Genomic DNA, 24,240 nt, shown 5'->3' with positions numbered 1-24,240 from the left:
GAGAAAATAGGAGAATACAAAATTAGATGGTGGTAAAGAAACAAGTCAAATTAGGATATTAAAAATAGGGATATTATCAAAAGCAGTTTCCAGCCAAATGGAAACGGTATGACTCCATACGGCAATTTGTTAGGCACTCGATCTTTTTAATTCGAGTGATCCCGGCGTCCTCAGATGTAATCAGCGCCTGATTTACAACTATGCTATCACTCAGTCCAACTACATCGGCGGTCCCACTCTTGAAAGGGCCTCTCCTGAAGGATCCGAACCGCGACCGGACTGCTGCTTCCCAGCCTGGTAGGTAATGGCTAGTATATTTGAAGTGTAAGGTCACCCTTTTACACAACAGTACTCTCCACTATTATTCAATAGTAGAGACCGTTGACAAAATATGTTTTATCGGGCAGCTTTCTTTGTTCTTTCGTAATTCTACAGGTCCCCGTGCCCGCTCATGCCGCATGAATTTCATGCACCTAATGCAACTTGACAAAGTACCAGTATGAGGCTCTAAAGAAAAGGACCCCTAAATGGCACCGTAGGAAACCTGATTCCATCCGTCCCCAAGATATAGTTTTCCGGTGAAGTGGTTTGGTAATACTCATTGCCGTCCCAGACAAACAACTTAGTCCTTCTATGGCTGGTGGCTCATCATCATCATCTTTCTTCGTGGTAATTTCCTAGCCACCACGTGGACCGCTCAGAAGTAGAGCTGTGCGATGTTCTCCGGTCGACGTAGAGTTTTGTGATTCGGTTACTCATTCTTCGTAGTTCACGAATCAACGATGGGTAGCCAGACTGACGAGCGCTCCCTTTATATTTGTCAAGCACGGATGTAAAGGATAACATCCCCTGATACCAAAACTTTCATGACTCATATGACTTGACTACATAAATTTGCGTGACTTTCGCACATTTGTGCATGTATCACGCTTTCTGCCTGCACGGCTGGCTGTTTAATTAATCATGGGGGAAGGGTTTAGTGCCTCATCCCCCAGGCATATATGTGTTCACAGAACACTGTTTGGTTGAGCCGTCAGATCGTAGGACTATTTAGTCCCTAACGACCTGAATGAAGGGTTACCATGAGTGGAAATGAACCCAACACGCACTCATATAGAAAGATGAATTTCAGTCTGACACAACCGAGGTACGGTGTAAACCAAAAGTAGTATGAGACTCCAGTAGCGATTGGTTGCCACTATGAGGTCACATCGGGGCACCGAGCTTTGGACGGGTGGAAATTGTTCAACATCTCCGTCTATGTACGAATGTCCGAGAGAGGCAGGAGAGGCAAGGGACTCGGCAAGCCGGCCATGGATGTTGTGTACTCCCATAAAAACCAGCCCGTACTTATTTCAAATCTAGTCCAGTTATTACTAATACAGAATAAAAAAATCCCAATAAAGTGTAAGCCACCTGTGCAATTATATAAAATCCAACAAAAGTCTTTTTTAAAAAATCCTACTTCCTAAAAAATCTATATAATTCTAATACATAGTGTACATAATAAATGCACTAATTTTTCCTATTTAACTAATATGTCTAAGCGACATACGAAACGTTCGGTCACTAACAGATCGTAAAAGTTTTAAGTTTTGATGTGGCGGTCCAAATGATCAAGCTTGTGTGGACAACAGTTTTATCAAAATGGGATACCAAGCTAAAATGGTTCCCTTAAAACACGAGGCAATTTGGAGCCCTGAAAAGGGCTTTTTATGTCAACATCCTGAAGGTGTTCGTGTGGTTTTTGTAGTCCCAGGTGACAGCCGGATTGTCTTTGTCCTCGTATTCTTCTGTGGGAAATGCCTCATACCCACTGATGATTGACAACCCAGTGGCAAGTTTCACAAAGGTGGTAAGCGAGCAGTTTTCATAGGCTTTTGGATAGTGTTTGAGTGTACGTTGAGCGAAAAGCTATTGTTGTGTGTTGGGCTGCTTCATTGGTTGAAGAGATCTCCAGGCCATATACTTGAGTGAACTGATGAAATGTTTGGCCTTTTTGGTGTCAGTTAGTGTATCTTGACAACCCAACCTCGTAGCGCATTGCTCGACCAGAACTCCTTCTCCATCCTTTTTCTCCCCTCCTTCCGCTCTACCAAAGGTTTTGCTGAATGCTTATCTTTTTCAATTTGTAGCAGTTTATCAGTCATAGTGGTAGCTTCCTTTGTGGGTATGTCCATCTGTGTTTGAGTTTTTCGAGGGAGAATGAATGGTGCCACTTCCCCCAACGCATTAATGCACTCATAGAGTGTTCTTTGATTTAACCGACAGGAAGACTGTCATGAGGGGGATCGGACCCAACACACACTGTCTGTATTACTGAAGAATAAGACGTCTAATTGGATTGGGCACTGATCTCATGACGTCACCTGGGTTCCGTGCATACACGCTCATTGGGGCACCTGTTTTATAGACGAGTGGGAATCGGTCCACACACTCGTCTAATGTCCGAACAGGCAAGGAGGAGAAGAACCCGGAAAGGAGAACCAAACGTCACCGGAACGTACCTGAAATGCCATGGCCTACTTTATGTCAGATTCTTTCCAGTTCTATAATTATCGGGATTCCCTATAACCAATTCTGTTTTAGCCACAAGTGTTATTAGAATAATTCAATATTAAGTAGAATACAATTTTCCTATTGCCTAACTAACCGACTTAACTAGTCCATAGTGTACATAATACCCTGATCGTACTTATATAATTTGTCTAAGCGACAGCAAAATAGGTTTCGTCAACATCAGACTGGAGACTACCTCACTTGATATGGTTCAAGCACAGACACGATAGAGGGATAGAGAGCAGTCAAAGAGCATGTATCATGAAAAAAATTGAAAACAAACGACAGACACATTTTTTTAAAAACGCAACATTTTTATTCAAATAACTAAAATGCAACAATTAACCATAAAAACATTTTTTGTTGCTTCAAAGAAACAAACAAACATTTTTCAAATAACAAACTATTTTTGACAAGGTTGACAACATTGTGAAGTGAAAGTAGACTTGCACTGATAGAAGTCATTGGATCATTGATGTACACTACGTTTCCTATCTGAAGACAAAAGATAGCTATAATGGTCACAAAACCATCAGTCTACTTTGTCATCGTTTCTAGAAAAGTGATGATGAAAATAAGTCATTAAATCTTCTAAAGAATATCCAAGACTGCGTTGATGAAGAAAATACTCACAATATTGTCCACACGCCAGTGAATCTGTGCCTTGTAATTTCACGTTATTGAACCGTGTCGTCTGGGCATTTCTTCTCATAATGTCAATGATGTCGTCTTCCAAAGGTGGCAATCCATACAAATCAAAATACTACACACAACCTGTTGATTTCAACAGTATTATCGAATTCAGCATACAGGATGACGTTCACCGTCTCAGGTAGAGGGTCTGCAAACTGAAGTTCCACACACGGATTTTATAGGGTGGAAATGTCCCTCGTCGCTGCCTTGGTCTGGAGTGAAATCAAAAGGGGGTCCATCAACTGGTAACTTTCCAGGACGCGTTTAAATTCACATTTCAACCACTTGGTATCCTTGCTGTTCTAACTTCAAGCGCCGCTGACAAGTGGCCTCGTACAAATATTCCATGGTCTGTTACAAAAACTGATTTTTAGTGTCACGTTGAGGGTAGTATAGAGGGGACATCCGTGAAATAAACATGTTGAACTCGTACACGATCTTGGGGTTTTCCAAGTCCCAGCCATCCACCGAATACGTTCCAATGACCTTTTCGCCTCCTCCGTTGCTGCCATGTTGAATCCATTTGTCTTCCTTCTCGCACAAGTAATTTAGCCAGCGTAGGGCTTTGACCTATTAATGACGTTTGACAAAGGTCGTCGTTTGAGGGCTAATGACAGCCAGTGTGTTTTCGGGGCATGAATCGTTGGCGGTATACTAAAGAGCACCCTTTGGCGATGGTGAAGGCTTCTTTCGAAGGATCGATCCCTCCGTGTGCCATTAATAATTCTCGAAATTGTCCACAGCAATGCCGTAAAATGTCTACGTCAGAACGACAATACTTTAACATTTCTTCCTAAATGTCGAAGGGGTCCGACGCGTGAGTCTGATATCAAGCGTAGAAGGCTTCAATATAAATATATATATATATATATATATATATATATATATATATATATATATATATATGAAAAACAATCACTTGAATTAAAAAATATGAAGAAAAATAAAATTCAGCCCAAACTTGTCACACATATTACAACTTAACGTCTCAAATGTTTTAAGCCCAACTGACTAGCTTTTATCAAAACATTAGTTATACGACAAAGACGCAAAACAAATTCCAGGATGAGGGTCAAAAGTTCATCATAGTGAAAAACATAGAAGTTTGTTACCAATTGGCACATGATACTTGTCACGCAGTCCAGGTATGACCTTGACTCAACTTAATGATTTTTACTGAGAGAGAGAGAGAGAGAGAGAGAGAGAGAGAGAGAGAGAGAGAGAATGCATATGTAAAAAGTTGTTTACCAAAACTGTCAATGATTTTGGAACAAGGTCAGCAATTCGATGCAATGTTTTCATTACCGATAGAATATAACGAAAATAAAAAATTAAAATATATTAAAAACTAACCAACAAATTTAATTAAATTAAATATTCATAACAATACAACAACATAACAATATAAAATAAATAAACATAAGACGTTTACACCATCATCCCTCGCTCATAAGACACCATACAATACCCACTCTCTCAACGTTTTTGGACTGGGTTCATGATATTAGGAAAATGCAATTTGTTTAAAATCGTCTTCACTGACATCTAACATGTCCATGTGGGTTCGAGTCTCGGTTACGCCATCGTAGATATGTATATTTTTCTTTTAGCGAGGTGGTGGTGGTCCGGAAACCCTAGAATCGACACCTTCCACACCCGCCTCACCCCGATCAGGCCCTGGAAGGTATCTGTGAAAGCTGTCCAATAGCATCATTGCATTGGCGGTTCTTCCCGGATTTCTCCTCCATCAGATATACTGGCCGCCATGTATCATGTGCTGAAAAATGCCCCCCCCCCCTTACAACGAATATGAGAGAAAAAAAAATTAACATGCTCAGTCATTTCATCTCTTCGTTCACTGTGACAGTCAGATGTAAAGATGTATGCTCCTTGTCATCTAGTTTGCATCACGGTAATTACTTGGTCATTCTTTTGTTTTTGAAAACTTATAAATATGAACGGAAATATATCATTTATATCAATATATGGTGCAATTTAATTACATTCTTTCATTCTATCAAGTATAGAAAAAAATTCCATATCCATATATATGCTTATTCTCCTTAAAACCTTTGAGTAAGCAAGTGCAAAGGAGAGAGAGAGAGAGAGACGGAGGTGGCTGCCACGTTGTATATCATGGACGTGTTTTTAAGTGTGGATTGTAGATTTGCATTATGGGACTACAGTGAATGTGTGCATCATTTATACACTAAAATCTGAATATATAAATACAATCACACTCAAACTGTTATTAGCCCATATACCGGACACCACAGGTCAACCATTAAGTGCCGCTAAATCAACGGTCAGAGCTAGTGTACTAATTCGTGGAATACGTAACACAACCACACAATATATGGTCTACCCTACTAAAATGATACAATCATGCTCATTGTATAATCGATTTTGAGAGTGGTGTGAATCTAAAATTTTGGCTTTATATTCATTTTGTGACCAGTATTCGTCTTATATTAAAATTCGAGCATTATCTTGATGTTGAGGTACCGTACCGCGTGCTCGCTTCCGGGTGCATGTGCCCATTTATAAGTGCATTTTTTGTTTGTTCAACTTTATTTATAATAAATGAGATGATAAAAGTACATCACGTTCAAGCCAAAATATGTTTGGATCAGTATTGGATATGAAGTAATTTGCAGCGGGCCGTGAATTTTGGCTACACACACGCTGAAACTTAGCGTTGCCATTGTATCATATGACCCTACACGTGTCCCATAGCAAGACAGTGAATTACCCATAGTCCTTTGCGTCGAATGCATTTTTCAACACAAAATGGCGGAGTGCCTGTAAGTGGAACGGAGATAAATGTTTTCAATCTTATTTTCAGGTGTAGACCAGCGATCTATTTCTATATTAACGTAATTTATTTGCTCTGAACATTTAAAATGTACTTGAATAAGTCGTATATGTGTTTCCCCACATGACTGAAGAATTATAAAGCGTCCTATATGGTGTAGTGTAACGCCGTACTGCGCGCGGTTTGACAGCACGCTATGTAGTAAGAATTGCAAAGTGTTGTTACAACAACTACAACAACATTACTGCAATTAGTTGAGTGAAATAATATTTCTTTGCATAGTTTCGATTATTTGAATCGTTGTATACATATATTTTGATGTATTAAGCCTTTTCCAGACGGTTCGTTAAAACTTTAAAGCCAAATGACACTGGACTTAGTTTCTGGCCGACACCAGTACACCAAACATCGCGTTCGAACCTGATCGCCAGACCAAATACGATAAACATGCTAACTTCGTAAAGACACAAATCGACTACCTGTTCATCAGGAGAACAATACCTGAAAATGATTTTTCATGAAATAGCGGATATTTTTACATTCGTTTGGCCACGCCATCTGTTGCAGAACATATCCTGGCGGCATGTTTCGACTTTACGTCTTCAGTCGTCATATTGTTAGATATATTGCTCAATAAGTATAACAGAAGAACATCATTGGTTTACATATTTATTGAAACAAACAGTACCCAGACATTTATTGGGATTTATTTTTTCAGTTATGTGTCTTTGCTTCCTTACGGTAATGCTAGGGTAAAGGTTTTAGTTCACCTTGACCCTGGGATTTTGTGCTCCAAAGACGTGTTCATGAACACGTGTTAGAATATTTTATTCCCCAAAAATGGATTTACTCCCGATCAAAGAGACATAATAAGTAAGATATATGAATGTGGAGTGTCTATTTAACCATTTTTTTCTTCATATTATGCAATAGACGTTTTTGGCTTCATAGTTTCAACATGTGTTTTCATTGTCTTGCTTTGATATGATACCTAGTGAATAATAGTGTTGAGTTATGTTGGAAAGGTCTAGTATTTGTTTTTCCATAGGTTAAATTTATTGATATTAAACAGAATATCAGGATCACTCTTTGTTTTGCTCCTTATATAATTAAACACTTGTTTACAACTTACATAAATCAAATTAATTAGATAATTATAAAAGAAAATAAGGTGATGCTTGGTTGTTGAAGGACAAATAATACTGCGAACATTGCAAACTGCTTCTATAATATATAACTACCAGTTAGGTATCATTTACTGCTTATTGGCAACCTCAGTAGTCTACTAAGCACTCTGCTTGCAAGCCAGATGTAACATACATATGATTGTTGAATCGGTTATGTACCTGTTATTTGTCATGTACTCCTGGACAGAGTATATGAATGCAGAGATAGTTTTTCTCATATATATTAAGGCAGGAATTTTGTAAAAGGTGTTGTTTCTCAGTAGTGCATCAGAAGGATGTTTTGTCATTGCTGAACAGCCATGAATATATATATATATATATATATATATATATATATATATATATATATATATATAAATTGATTCAAAATCAGAAGATGGGATTCCAGAATGTACTTTTATGGGGAAACATACAGTAAAATCTTCCACATATGGTGGGAGGATAAGTGGTAATGAACTGAATTCCCAATATACTTTCTTTCATTTATAATTTATGAAGAAATTTGTTGTAAACAATTGGCCAGAGGGGAAAAAAAGTAAAATCATTGTATATCTGTGCCAACCACATATACAACCTACAAGTTTCAATTAGAGGACAAATGACAAGTAACTGAATTTCACAAAATATCCCCCGTATAATTTTTTAAAAAGTATTGTCCCACAAAATGTGCCAGAGGATAAGTTAAACATTATTGCACATGTATATATCAAACATATAACTAACCTGTAGAGTTTAAGTAAAATCCTACGTATTGTATTGAGATGCGATGGTGCAAATTATCAGAATATCCCCACCCTTGAAAAAATTTGTCTCGAGTCCACATCAGTGTCAAGTGAGACAGATTTTGGCTCAAGTTTGTCAGCAATGCTTCAGTTGTGGGCACAACATGCAAACCCTGGCTGTCTTGTTTAACAAATTTAAGCACAAATGGGCTAGAAGATAAAGATAAAGCCTTACTGTATATCAGCACCAACAGTATATCAAACCTACAAAGTTACATTAAAATTCTCTAAGTAGTGTGGGAAGAGTTGCAGTAACAAGCTTGTTATGGGTGGATGGCTAAGCAGAAGAATTCACAGGGGCAACAGCAAAGTAGTATCTTAAACAGACTCAATAAACTATTCAGTGATTACTTTCCCAAGTATCATAGTATATTCATTTTTATGAATCTTATATTTTTTTCTTTCCAAATGGTCAGACTTTTTAATATAGACTTAACATTCTCATGAATTAAAATCTCAATCTTTTCTGCTAGAAATCTGTAATGTGGTAGAAGTTTAGAACTTGATTAGCTATTGATTTGGAGGACCAGACTTTATACGTACGTTGTAATGCAAGGGATCCATGATAATTAGCTGGTAAGTAATCCGAGATGGTTTGGTACATTTAAATAAGTTGTTTCAGATTTTGCTTGCATTGGTAATTAGGTTATTCGGAGAACAATGAAAAGATTCATATTGATAACCTTAACTTGTACCAGATCATTAGAAAGACAAGCATGCAATAAAAGATTTGTGTATATTCTACCATCTTTTAATTTCTGTGAATCGGTTGTTGTATAATTTAAAGTTCTAAGGAGGATTAGTCGGTCTTTTAGGTCAAACAGAAGCTATCAAGATGCCTTTGGGATGTGATTTTGTAACGATATTTGCCATCAGGATATTGTGAGCCTAAATTTGTATAGTGATATTGCTATTTGTTTTTATGATGTCATGGCATTACTGTCATGCTCTTAATACATAAAAGACATGTGACTGACCAAGTGCCAAGGCCATGGTTACGGCCCTTTGAAGACTCCATTTTTGTTTTCATGTACCATTGCATGTAGACTATTGCTAATTTAATCTGATGAACATGTATTGATGGAAATATACTGATGCTGAGGACATGGCTGATTGTAGTAAATGTACTACTCTGTATTATTGTTCTCTGTTGGAATACATTTGGGGTAAAGTAATGCTGGGTATGTGTGTGGATCTCATATCTTAGTGATATTGCAGATATATGTATCTAATTTTCACAGATATCATGGTCACACCAAATCTGACACTGCCATGACAGTATTTGATACCATCACCAATCAGGATAAATGATAATTTATAATATTTAAAAGAATTGTACATGTAGGTACAGACAATCCATGGGACCAGACGAGTGGCCATTTGGAATGACGTGGATTATGACTGCATGCTAAAAGTTCATGTCAGTGTGGTCGTGTAGGAACATTTACTCATTTTAAATGAAATTGTTATAAATTTTAATACTAATATAGTTTAGCCAAAGTCTTTTCAATTCTGATTGCTGGGTACTCTGCATCTTAACTGTCATCTAAAATCTTCCAGATATTATTGATCGCAATGAACTTTTACTCTGGTAGTCAGATACCAAACTGTGTAAAGAAAAGAAGTCTGATCTCATCATAACAGAAAAAGCTGTATTATTTTTTTTCAACACTTGCAGCTTTCATTGTGACTTCATATTGCACAACATTCAGTCAGGTTTACACTGGATCATGCCTTTGCCTTTACCTTGTTCAAAAAGGTCCACATACTTTAACATTGATTTTGGGGCATGAGAATAATGACATTCCGATGGTTGAAATAAAGTGAATAGATGCTGTTTAAAGTTATGTTGTACAATCAAATTCTAAAAAAGACCTTCACCTCAGTAATAGTCAGTATTGAATGCCTACATGACCTGTATGACCTGTACCATATGTGTGTCAAGTTTGTGTGAATTCTTAGTTAAGTGCAAAGTTTGTTCAGTCTTGGGCGAGTATCTCTGCTTACTGGAATAATTGTTTTCACAATTTACAAGTAACATGTTCCGAATCAATTTGTATAACTTTATTACCTTTGATCAAATTTTCATGAAACATTGATCTTCTTGCAATGTCTGTATTTATGTTTTTAGGTTATATTAGCTAAAGATTTCACAAGTTCCATTTAAATATATTTTTTTGCCTTAAACATCCATCAGCTTATTTTGAGATCATGGAAGAATTAGCTGTTTATCAGTAATACAGTGTATGCAGCCCATTCAGTTTGTGGTAAGTTTAAATTGATTCTCTGATTTCTTGACATTTAAAGAATTTGTTGCTTCACCTGTACCCCTTTCTTTGCATCACTTTGATGAATACTCAAAATATGGACAATAAGTGCATATGTAAAGATAATATGTGGAACACAGCACGCAGGAGTCTTCCAGTATTTCCATAGAAACAAAGTTCTCTCTCTCTCTCTCTATATATATATATATATATATATATATATATATATATATATATATATATATATTTGTGTAAGAATAAAGTGCAAGAGATAACATTTGTTCTTCTGACTTGTACACTTTTTATAGTTAGGTTATTAATCTTTCAATGAGTGAGTGCATATAAAAAGATCAGCACACACAACTTTGATTGATTTTAACCAGAAAAACGTTAATGACTTCACAAAAAGTTTTCAGTGCATATTTGATCACTCCCACCAACTCCCAACAGTTACGATGAATCAGAATGCAGAATTGATGATCCTGATGCAGTGGCTATGTAAGTGAGGTTTCGTCAGAAAAATGCCACTGTAACTTTATTTTTTGTATTTGTGACTTTTAACCTGAGACATGGGACCCCATTTACAAGAGCTAATAATGACAATGTTCTTGTGTTTGTTCACTATCTGTGCAATGTACCTAAAAGTTTTGAAAAAATTCACCCCATGGCTTGGAAGTAGATGTGGTAGTGGACAGACAAATGGATGGACAGACAGACAGACGGTACCACAGTATTCCCAATAATTTATAAGAATACAGATAAGAGGATAAAAATAAGCACATATGTTTATTATCCCAATGTTTCACATGCACAGCATGTATGAAAAATCACTTAATTATCTCTGATTGGATAGGAAAATACAGCAGATGCTATTAATTGGAACAGTTATACATGTTACCATATGATTGTTGACAAGAACATGTGAGGGGGAAAATGACCATTGACTGGTTATTTTGTGGAGATTCACAGTAACTAAAATATGTTACTGAAACAAAGTGCATAGTGGTAAGAATGTTGCTTCACCAGAAAAATTATTAAGTAGATAATTATCAGTGTATATATGCTTTTCCTAATAGTTTATTTGCATGCTTACAGACCAGGAGGCTGCCTGTTCTGTAACATTGTTGAACAACAAACTAGACAAGCTCAATCTCCTATAACGCATTCACAGACTTCAAACAGAATAACTGTAATTTCTTTGCAAATGCTCACTTTTCAGTGCATACTTCCAACTCCCAGAACTTCCAGATAGTGACCAGGAGTCATAATATAAAATAAGTCATATATATATATATATATATATATATATATATATATATATGTATATGTATATGTAACAAACTGACAACGAACAGTGCAAAACTGGTATCTGACTGGTCTGTGTACTTTTGACTCTTTTTTCAAAGGCACGTACAAATACATAGGCAAGACAAACAAATAAAAACTATTGCATTCACAAAACTCTACATGACTATTTATACAGGAATGAAAACTTTAAATTTATTATGTTTCAGTGAGTTTATTTCAACTTGTTTCAGATGCTGGAAAATATTTTATATTGACCTAGAATTTAGAAATCGATGGGTCATAACGACATCTGTTATTTTATGTATGCGCAAATATATCCCGGATATTTAATCGCTGTTGTAGTAATTATAGGCTGTTGGGTGACAATTAGGCAAATTTAGATAATTATTTAAAAGAAAATGTGTTGGCTGCAAAAAGATAATTTTATCTGTGCATGGCTATCTTTTTCTAGTCTTCTTGGTTTGAACTGCTTGGTTTCAATGTTCTAAGGTGGCATATCCAGTAAGATTCCTTATCTTATATGGATTCGGAACTCCAGATGGGGTTGTGAGCAATTGCAATAGGTGTTATATCACTGAAAGTGTGGCAACAGGAGAAGTGTTCTGTGACAAGGCTTCTGTACAGCTTTGTCATCAATGGCGGTTGATCCTTTTGCGTAGCTTTTCAGTTTCTCCGACATACTGAAGGCTACAGATCTTACATGTGATGAGATAAATTACATTGCACATTTTGTTTGGACCATGTATGTTCAATTTTTCTCTAGTCACTGCAAGGAAATGTCCTAGTCTCTATCATATGTTGACAGGTTTTGCAGCTTTTATCTCCACAAGGGCCAGATTAACTAGGGTGGTCAAGGTTAGTGATTGACATTAGCTTTGCCCTGATTGGGATGTCCTTGAGGGTTTTTGGTCTCTGGTAGGCTACTATAGGCTTGTTCGGGAGGATCAACTTTGGTGCATCACATGATTCAACAATGGGCCAGTGTTTCCCAATGATTTTACCTATTTTGGATTGTCTGGATGGTAGATAAATGGTATCCTATCAGCCTTTTCCTTCTATCCATATTTTAGTCAGTCATTGTGGTTTGTTTGTTTGGTCTTTTGAGTTGCCTCCGCTATCAGGTCTTTGTCGAAGCCTTGGTTAATCAGACATTTTGATAATTCTTCAGACCTTTTTTGGAATGTTTCATTGTCTGATGAAATTCTGCATATCCTCAGTGCCTGGCTATATGGGATGTTCCGAAAGAATGCAGTGTTTTGGATGACAGCTGGTTGGGAGGAGATACTGGTGTAACTGACAGACAAATAGAAATACCAAAATTCAAATGGGCAGACCAAGAGCCTAATAATATGTCCAATAATTTAGAAGAATAAAAACCTGGGGATAAGAATAACCATATATGCATATTATCAAGATTCAGAAGTATGTTTCATCACTTCACAGAATATACAAGAAATCACTGCATTTTCTCTAATAGAGTAGAAAAACTTGGCAGATGTAATGATTCCAGTGACTCTTATTGTTGATCAAGAGCACAAAGGCAGTTATGTGCAGATTCACTAAATATGTTACTGAAATTAAGTACATAGCACTAAGGATGTTTCTTCACCAGAAAAACGATTAAACAGATGCTTAATCTGTGTATATGTTGTTCATCTGCATGCTTAAAGACCAGGCTGCCATTCTGTAACAATGTTGAACATAAAACTAGAACTCTAAATCAAAATCCTAATAAAAGATTTGATATTTAAAATATACATACATCATCAGAATTAAGAGAAACCAGAGTTTTAAAAATCCTAAAATTTCTTTGATTCTAACTTGGTTATTGGTTGGGGAGAAAATTTTATGACATTGAACTTGTGCATGGGTTTGATATGTTTTCAGAATATAGGGTCAGGGCAGAAAAGTGCAGCTCTGGAACTGAATGACAATGCAAGTTGTATATAATCAGTATACATTAAATGTACAATCAAAAGTATTGGAGGATTTAATTTTTTGTCATATTTGTGGGTAACAAATATCTACGATATTAAATCAAGTATGAATCATAGTTTTATTGAACAGTTGTGTGGTTTGACCCTAGAAAGTATTTTTATTCATAAAATAATCTTATTCTCCAACGACTAAATCTTATCCCATTTAATATTTATCATTTACAGTATTTAAATTCTGGATGTAGGCTCAGTTTCCAGTAGATGAAAACATTTGATTTTCTCAGACCATTTTTTTATGGTTGCAAATTAGTGTTTTTGCCATAAGAATTTGTGAATAAAATTAAACTAAAAAACTGAAGGTATTAAGTATTATGTTGCTTGTTGACACGTTTGTCAAAAATACAATAGGTGATTTTTTTAAAACAGATTTTTGTGTTGGTCAGCCAAGATTAAGGAGCTAAAAGGATAGCTAGGCAAAATAGCTAGCCATTTTTCTGATGCATAGTTTTTCAGGCTGGGTTAGAAATTTAAAACATGGTGTCTTGATTTTTCAACATTATGTATACATTTCTGTGCATGCCTGACTGTACCAGTGATGATAATTGTTGTTCTGTCTGTAATTGTTATTATCGTTTTCATATACAGTCAACCCATAAAAAGTACAGATAATTTATTGATACTGTATCATTTAGTACAGAACTTTTTCATTGTGAAATTTTAGGTACCTGAGAAAATGATAAAAATATTATTATCTATATGCATGAAAAAATAACTAATACAGTACTACCTGTCTTGTGAGACCACTGCTATGAAAGACCACCTGTCTAGAGAGACCTGGTTCTCCTTGAACAGATTTATTGGTTATATAGTGTTAATACATGTCATGAGAGACTACCTGTCTTGAGAGACCATCATTTTTAGGCAGAAGGGGTTGTCTTTCAAGACGGATTCTAATGTATGGTATATATGTTATGAAAAATACAGATAATCACTTCTCGTGTAAACAAATAAAGGATTTCAGTTGGTTGATTCAATGTACCTGAGTAACTGACATTCATTATAAGATGGATTGCATGTTTCACAAGTTATATACAGTAATGAAGAATACTTCTACTTAAAGAAAACCTGCATATTAAGGACATGTTTAGAGATTCACAATTAAAGTCCATTAGATATATCATCACTATAAGGAGCATCTTTCTAACGTTAACAGTGTTCATTGGATTTTGTCTGCCATCAGTGACTGTAAATGACATTACACCATAAAACCGCAATAATTTAACTTGTTTATAAATGGTACCATTAACTTATAGTACATTTATACTTTGTACATGTTGAACTGTTATAAGATATAAGAAAGTTTATTTAATGTCAATAGTCTGGGTAACATAAAAATGAGCTGTATTTTTAGATGCGACCTAAACCAAATATGGTAAAAACATACAGATGAGAAACATTACTTTGTCAACAGTAACAGCTGCTTAAAAGACAAAAGAATGTTCAGCATGCAGGTACACATTTTATTTATTTTTTCGCACCATGAAAGTATACATTTGAAAATATAGACAATATATATATGACAAGTTTATTATTAAAATGCATGTATAAAGGCCATATTTACTAAGTAAGATACCAGGAAATAAGAGTGCTAAAAATTGGAATTTCGACCTTGGTAAATAATTAATCAAAATTACCATTTAGTTGGAGCACTTATTAAAAATTGGTAACTTTAAAGCTGATTGCTACTAAACACTAATAAAGTATAAGACAAAACTCATTTTTATTGAGACTCAGATAGATAATGTCCAAATTGGCTTGCTGAATGTTTTGTAGTCTGTGTTTGCTCTAAGCTGTTATGGAAGGCTGTTCGAGATTCTAGAGTGATACAGTTTAAACTAAAGCTTATTGTACCTTGTCCTTTCCATTAGTATTTCTGCCACATTTTAGTGTCTCTGAATAGATTTGCAGATTTTAGATGTGACCAGATTATTCAAGTTAGTAGGTGTTTTTGTGTAAACTGTATTATATACTTCTGTTGCTATATATCTAAAGTTACTATTATGTAAAGTAGGAAAATTTGCTTTTCTTATTTTTCATATGTGCACTTATAATAGTCAAGCTGAAGCATGTGTTCTGTTTATTTTCCATTTTGACCATTTTTTATCAACAGATATGTGGTTGCTTAACTTTAATTTAGAGCCAGTATCTACTAGGAGGAGTTTCACATAGTTTCCACAAGGTATTTCTTGGTTTTTTTGTGGTGAACTTAAACAGTTTTTCTGCATTTTTTCCATGAAGGGTTTCTTTGAATTTCTGGGCATTGGCTTGTCAGTAAACCAGTTTGTAAGTTTCTTGCCCATTTTGTAAAATAGATTTGAGATAACAGTAAAACCTCTTTTGAGAGACCACTGCTATGAGAGACTGTTTTGGGAGCCCAGGATCTCCATGCACAGATATATTAATTATAGTGTTATGACCTTTTATGAGATATCACCTTTCTTGAGAAACCATGTATTTTTTGGCAGAATGGGTGGTCTTTCAAGACAGGTTCTACTGTATTTGGATCATTATGGATGTGAAAGACAGTGTTGTAATGAGAGGATTTGTCCCTTTTATTATTTGAGAACCTCATTCAGTTTCTAATAAGTTTTTATAGAGTTCTGATCACTAATAAGTTTTCATCATTTCAGCAATGGGGCAGTGTAGAAGACTTCAAAGGTTTTGGACAGGTCCATTATTATTGCATCTACATGGGAACTGTTATCCAGTTCCATTAGTGTGGTTGGACAGCCTTATTCATTTCTGAAAGAGAACATAATTTTATCAAAAAATATTGTTCAGTGGAAATCGGCATTGACTACATATAAGCCTTTCAAAAATGTAAGAAGTGCATGGTCCAATACTGACTGGTCCATAGTTACCCATTCCCAAATACTCAAATAACTTTTCAGATTGGGGCTGCCTGTAGGGGCTACCCGTAAGTTGATCTGGAAATGTTTCTTGGCCAGAACAAGTAATAAACAGTGCTTAATTTTGAGTGCAAGACTGGTGATCTTAATTTGAGAAGATTAGAGGTTCTGTTGTCAGTACAGTTTTAATTGGAGGTTAATTGTCATGCCAGGATGAATAGTAGAGTTATATATGTGTACATTTTGCAATATTAAAATGTAATGCATGTATTGATTGAAAATTTCACAGAAGTTTCATCAGCAATCGGAACATCTCCATCAGAATGGTGTTACAATCTTAACTTTTACATTTGGTTCATAAAAAAGGGTTTATTGGCACTTTGTAGATTTTGTGCCACCACTATACCTTTATGAAGAAATGAGTAATAGATCATCTTCTGACCCTGGTGGCAAAGATTCTTGTGTTTTTTGGTTACTTTTCTTAATTTTTATATTTGTTCAAACGTTTATGGACCATGTGTTTTGATGACTTGGTGATAATTTTTTGGATATTCTCCAAAGAATTTTGATTCTTAAGGACACAAAGCAATACCAAACACACCTGGGAGACCAGTTCATAAAAAGGACACCTGTCCAAACAGGACAAGGGTATTATTTTTTGACTGTCAATTATTACTGGGATTTACATAACACAATGACACATTTTTGTTTTCTATTATCTCATTTGCAACATACCTTTTAATTACACAATCTTTCTTGTACCATACATCTTTATAAGATGGCTTGTGGCCTATAACATAGTGACTTTGTGAACCACGTAATGTGGCAAATAGCCTATAGCGATAAAGAGGTGGTGTTGTATGACTATTATGAACCAAATAATAAGGTGGCCCATAGCCTATAAAGTGGAGAAGTATGTCTTATGATTTGTTTTTGCTGGTTTTTATGGCACTTTTAACTCACTGGCTACTGGTATATATTACTGGGTAACTGGAAGCTAAATGCTTTCCCAAGAACACACATAGGAAGTTGACCTGGTCTTGTTTAGTTCATTGATTTCAAAGCCACAATCCTTGGATTATGAGTGTAATGCTCTCCCAATAGCTACAGCAACTATTGTTAGCTACATTATAACAGACCTGTCTCTGAGTTCAATAATGTTTCATTGTATTAAAGTTTTTGAAAATGCCTCATATTTCTTAGTCTAATAATCAGGAATTTACGAAGTCCCCTTCCTAGACCACCTAATATTACCCATTCCTTATTGTTATGCAAATGAGGTTTCCCAATACTGCATTAAGTCACCATTGGATTTGTAGAGTGGGCCAGATAATTTAATTTAAAGAAATCACACAGCTTCTGTATTTAACATAAGAAATATTGGTATCTTTTTACTGGCAAAATATGTGACTGCATCATTTTGGTTCACCTTTCATTTAAGCAGTGTTTTTGAAACAAGTTAGTGTCAAAAGATGAATTTTGAATTTGCATGAAAAATTATGTACTATGACTGTTTTCTAAACAAGTTCACAAAATTTGTATCCAAGATACACAAGTAAAATGTAGATAAATATATACTTTCAGTACATTGATAAATGCATTGCTACTAATTTTAAATTAAAATTTATTTCATGGACCCATTTTATACTTTAAAATTGAAACTCCATTTTATAGCAAAAGGAGATCTTTTCACATTTATTATCTTTGTAACTACATATATTGGAGAATTACAAATGAAATATATCAGAATGGTATGAGAAAGTTAATATTATTTCTAGTCCTGAAAGGTCAAAAATATACATTTCTTTTGAACAGAATGCTGTTTTGGCAAATTGCAACCTACAATCTGCACAGTTAGGTTCCTAGCCTGAGAGCAAATTGACCCTGCATTGCCTTTGATTTTACTGCTCAACTGACTGATGGGGAACCTCATTTGCCTGTAAAAACAGAATATGATATCGGCTAGCTTTGTGGAGTTTCCAATTCCCTTGTTATGTACGGTCCCAGATTTTATCCACAATTCTGAATTTTATACAAGTTGATTTAGTTGTAAACCCCAATACATGTACTGTATGATAGAGTTTGGGAGAGAAAAAAAATCACACACTGTTTCTCACTCATACTTTTATTTTCTTTTCTGAGAGCATAACATTTTTTGTGGAAATATTTTCATTAAAGGAAATGGAGTGGCTTATGATGAAATATTTTATTTAGTGTATAATGACAACAAAATTCAATATTTATAAAAGTTTTGCTTTTCAGCTTTTGCTAAAGGATAATTTTCAATTTTGTTTCCACAGTTGACTTGACCAAAGTGGAGGATGTTGCCTTATTTGTAAGAGCATCACCCCCATCTTATTTGGAAACCGGTAATGTGGCTGTGCTTTTGCAAATGGGAAAATTTGTAGTATATAGATTCTGATCTTAGTTTTTGGTCTGGAAATTTTTACTTTTTGGTCTGGAATGATATTTTAACTTTGTGGCAGGAACCCTGAATGAACTTTATGCCCACATTGATTGGTAGAGCAATATACAGATGGCATGTGACTTCGTGACGTCATAATGAAGACTTTTATGGTCAAGGCAATCAACATGAAATATTTGCCCATATCATTAAAACTGTTCAGTGGATTTGATAAATTATTTGGTTATTTGCTATGAGTTTTTACTTTCATTTTATATTTCAAGACACGCATAACTACAAGGCCAACAAAAATATGTTTCCGGCCAGCTAACTGTTCCTGTTTTTTGTTGCCAACTCTAACACTATTTTCATCCAGGGTTTAAAAAAAATACATACCTATCCTAATTTTAAAACCAGAGCAATAAAAAACAAATTTTTGGGGTTAATGGTTCATCTTCCTTTAAACTTGCTGAATAGTGATACAAAATTTGTGACAGAAGACCATGACTTGGTGAGTATTTTCATGGTAAGTTGGAAGATTAAACCTGAGGTTGTGCAACTAAAACCTAAGTAAATAAATCAGTAAGGGAAGCAGGATTTTAAGTTGATACACCACTGATCATGAAATGAAACAAAATAGAGCACATTTACACTGAGGCCCTGACCATGTTTGAATTAACCTGCTGATTTTAGGGATTTGTTTTTGAACATACTGCTTGAGACTTAGAGGGCATTCAGATTTAAAAGAAAGCTTGCAATACTGTTTGGCCATTGTGTTTGGTATTGTTTCCAAATGTTTGTGTCTGAGATTCTAGTGGCCATTTTTTAATCTGACCAGATTATTCACATAATTAGGTGTTTTTGTGAAATATCTTACATATTTTATTGGCCATACTGTATGTTGATCTACTAGTGTATAAATAAAGATTTGCTTGTTACAGAGATCATATGAATTATTAAAATTGTCAAACACCAAACAGTTTCTTATACAGTATCATTATCACATTTTGCCATAAGGCAATAATTAAAGAATAGTTAGATTTTTATGGGGGTTTACTGCCATTTTTCAGCATGTGCCAGACTGTACATGGCAGCTGGAATATTTGGTGGTTGAAGAACCCATGAAGAACAAAGGACCCATGGGAAGCTGAGAAACTTTCTCACATTCCCACATTGGTTGAGCCAAGACTTGAACTTGTGCAGAGAAGTGATGTGAGTGAACTGTCAGGGCAAGCCCCTTAGATTACTCAGCAACCATGGTGCCATTGACCAAATGATGCACTGTTGATCATTAACTTAATAATAGTAGATATTTGCTTGAGATGTTGCAAGATTTTTGCCTGAACACTTTTTGATATTTGCAGTTCAGTTTTAGGTTTGAGTCAGTATACTGCATCTGCTTCAATACTACAGTGTCTTATATACAGTGAAACAATGATCTTTATTCTCTAAATGTCATCTCTTATGTTTACTAAACAGAAAGACATGGCATGGCATGGCATTTTCACTTGTGATGCCTAGATGGTCCTAAATAAAAATGGTTCTTCATGGGTATCCAGTATGGCTGCCGCAACCATCATGAAAATGTTATCGCTATTCCTCCTGAATGGGTCTTAAATCCAATGTGGCCACCACATAGGCTAATTTGAAAATTGTGTACCTCAAGAATATCATAGATAGTTTTAACAATCAGAAATGATGTGATAGGCTTTGTATTTAATGTAAATGTATATATTTTCTAAATTGTGAGGTGTTTGGTTAAGTTTTTGCAGAGTGAAAGAAAAGTCTTTTCTACACGTGGAGTGAGAAAGAGATTATATGCTGTAGTGTCTGAAATTGGAATATTTTTAGTCCTTGCTTGGCTAAAGCATTGTCACATAAGATAATTCAGTTTGTCATAGTTGCAGACATTTTTTAAACTGCTTGCTTATATCAATGTTGCTTTTAAATTCATTGTGTAAAATTCTATTTTCTCCAGAATATCTGAAATGGTAGGTGTTATAAAAACTTTCCCCATGCTTTGTCAGTGCAGGTTTTGTGACAGATTTATACTCGTTGATCTGACTAGTTTTATCATTTAAGAATATTTCCATCCTACAGTGTTGAGCGGTTCTGACATATTGACATGTGAACAGACAAATGTCACTCTATTGAAAATCCTTTTAGTAAATCTGACCTTCAGAATACTGTTTTGTTGGACTCCAACAACAAAGTATCAAACATGAGGCCACTGGGCCGGTTATTATAGCTCTTGTCTTTAATTTGTAAAGAAAAACAGAAGAAAAAACCCAAAACAAACAAAATAATGTTTTGTTGGTCATGTGTACACATGAATAGCAACAATCACGATTAGATAATAAACAGATAAACATAATCTTTCTTAAATGCATTATGTTTTAATATTTTTTGCTTTGAAAGCTGGCTCATTTTATGATGCAAAGACTTCATATTAGTCTATTGTCAGCCCAAATTTGTGTCAGCTGCCTAGTCAAATATTGTTTTAACTTTGCGTGCCCTTGGAACAGTATCCGTGTCTCTTGTCACACGGCTTGGCCTACTATAGTACTTGTAACGGTAATTATTCTATTCCAGCTTCTTTCAGGTTATTAGCAGCCAAAATGCATACAGTTTTAATTGAGTTTCATTTTGTGGTGGCAGAGGGGCAGTGTAAAATTGAAATTTGGGATCAAAATTGTTTTCAGTATTCAAAGTTATGGGGTTTTGGTTTACTGGGAAGAAACTTGTATTTAAAAAGGTGTATTTCGGGACAAAAAATTACTTTTTTCTTCAGGGAATTCCAATGTAGTTAGGTTTCGGTTGAGGAGTTTCACTATGATCATTGTGGGTTTGTGTCTCAGATTGTCTGCTAGTGATTGATTGAATAGAGCTTCTAGTATACCCTAGTTGCATGGGGCTCAGTTATTAAATTAATTAAAAATACATAGTCAAGCATCCAGAATCAGCATCTGAGGCATACAATACTGAATCTGCAGATGTTTCCATTGAAAATAATTTGCATTATTTAAACATTGCTGAAATAGCTTTTCTATTTTACCTTTGTGCAGTGTATATAAGCTCCTTACAAATTTTACAATACCTGTTTGATAGAGCTTTCACTCAAATCCAGTTTTACAAAGTGAACAAAAAATAATGATTTGGAGACCATCGAAGTAAATTTAAAAAAAAAATAATGAAATGATCACCACAAAATTTTACTTTGTCAAGACAATAGACATGCTAAAGTGACTAACTTTTGGAAACGGCATGCAAGTACAGTCATTGTCAGCACTTTAATGATGTACTGTTTTGCTTCATTATGATACAGATAATACAGTTGATCCAAAATTGGTATTGCATGTATTCAGAGTACTCTTCAGTGTGCGGTAATAACCACATATATGAAAATAATTTATCATGTCTTTTGCCTTGACAAAGCTAAGATTTTTTCCAATTTTATTTTACCTGTTTTTATGTATTTATAGTTTCTGGTCTGTTTTAAAAGCTGATAATATTTTCATGTAGTGGTCACTTGGAAGTAACAGCCAATATGCATGTAGATTCTTCAGTTGTTAGAATTATAAAAGATTGAGCACTTGTAAAATGTTAGGCTTGTATGATCCATCTGTGTCAGGAAAATGCCATACTTGATAGATGCACAGTGAGGAATTCATAATAATGTCAATTTAACATCTTGGCAAAGGCAGCTGCTGTTTTTTTTTGGTGCAAGAAAAAAAAATATCGTTAATGTTGATTTTATACAGAATTGAATGCATCCAGTCTTACTGTATAGAACATGCTTTGTGCCCAAGAAGCATTGTCTGTGAAAAGTGTCTTCCTGATTTTGATCAGCTTGGGCACCAAATCTAGAGCACTTAGTCACTGATTGTTAATAGAAACTATAAAAAAAGAAAAGATGGAATCTTCAACAAATCTCTACTGCATTTATTTCTGAAGTATTGTACATTGAGATAAAATGTTGACTCTAATATCTGAATTTAATTTTAGTGGGGAATTGTTAACAGAGTTTAAGGAATTCAAAATTACAGTGCACAAGGCGTGCAGTGGGAGATTAGTAATGATCACAAGGAGATGGGATGTTTTTTTTTCTGCTTGCTGTACTGTGACTCTACAATGACTAATTCAGAGCATATAATGCTGGAAAAGTAAACAAGAATGAATAAATCCATGGTGTAAGTGCCAGTGAAAATTATGTTTGACTTTCTTACATGTAAGGATATTTGTGATCTTGTTTTTTTTGGGTGTGTGTGTGTAAAAATGACCCCAAGTCTAATCTGGTAGGGGCCATTTGGCCACACTTTCTCCTTTTCTAGAATGATCACTGCCATAGTGCCAGAGAGAGGCATTGTTGAACTACAGTAAAAATTGGTCTACATGAGCATGTGCAGTTGCACCTCATTAATGTATCTTGCGCACACCATCTTGCAGCTTGATGCAGTTTGATTTTTATGAACATGATCTTGAAATACACATGAAGTACATGTATTAGTCATGCTGCACTTATGCTGCTTTCGAGTTTTGCAGATGCAGTGACCTATGCTTATGAAGTTCTGTTAGAAGTATTTAACTACACTTGCTAGATCAGGGCATACCTGGTATAGCTAAATTACACTGAACATAACATGCACTTATTTTGACTTATATTGTACATGATAATTGCAGACAATCTTGAGTATTTTACTCCGTCTTTCAAGATCCTTCCACAGCAGGTTACTTGTCATCTTATTCACAATCTAACATCTACAGCATAGTGTAGCTTGCTGCCAAATTCAGTAAAAACTTATGAGCAACCACCTGTCATTTCTGACTGCAATCATAATGCACTGATCAATTGTATTATATAAATGCTCTGGCGTGAGTGACCACCTGCTGAATGCGACCCGCGACCATGAAGTCTTGGCAGAGTATGCATATAGTGACAGATGGTGCAGTCCATAAACCAGGCTAATGTACATGTTGTAAAATTGCCATTGTAGTGCCAAAATTACAGTAGTGGTTGAATATAGTGTATGTCTTTAGAGTTAATCTGTATTGCCTGGGGGTAAATAAGGTAATTGTCTATTAAATCAGCATGTGAGAATCCTTCAAGGGATTCGATTGATAGTGTTAAAGGCTTGTGATGTTTGTTGTCCCCCCTCCATTCCATGTTACAGTGATTACATCCTAGTCACCAGGCTGTTGTCTCTTCAGGATAGTGTTACTGGGTTGCTCACTTTTTTATAGAGTTAATCCCTGTATGTCTTCTTTGAATTAAGCCGTTGACTTTTGTCTCTGAATAAGTAATTTTGTTTCTGGATGAGATAACTGTTTCTTTTTATTTTATTAATTATTCTATATGAAATGCATGTACTGTATGTAGAT

At 35.2% G+C, this 24,240-nt stretch overlaps 1 protein-coding gene across 2 annotated transcripts in view; it reads left to right on the top strand.

Moving 5' to 3' along the window:
• The first annotated feature begins 6,020 nt into the window (after positions 1-6,020).
• LOC149797965 (uncharacterized) overlaps positions 6,021-24,240 on the top strand; it is an 85,352-nt gene continuing 67,132 nt past the window's right edge. The window contains exon 1 of one of the 2 annotated variants that reach the window (XM_089963048.1): positions 6,021-6,056. The gene's annotated coding sequence lies outside the window, so the exon portion shown is untranslated. Of the gene's footprint in view, positions 6,098-24,240 lie in introns of both variants that reach the window. The other variant, XM_089963047.1, reaches the window with a different exon arrangement.

The sequence above is a fragment of the Sinohyriopsis cumingii genome, chromosome 6 (genome assembly GCF_028554795.1).
Source record: "Sinohyriopsis cumingii isolate HCF-2022 chromosome 6, ASM2855479v2, whole genome shotgun sequence".
In the NCBI taxonomy this organism is placed as follows: domain Eukaryota; kingdom Metazoa; phylum Mollusca; class Bivalvia; order Unionida; family Unionidae; genus Sinohyriopsis; species Sinohyriopsis cumingii.
This window is presented reverse-complemented; position numbering and strand designations above follow the sequence as displayed.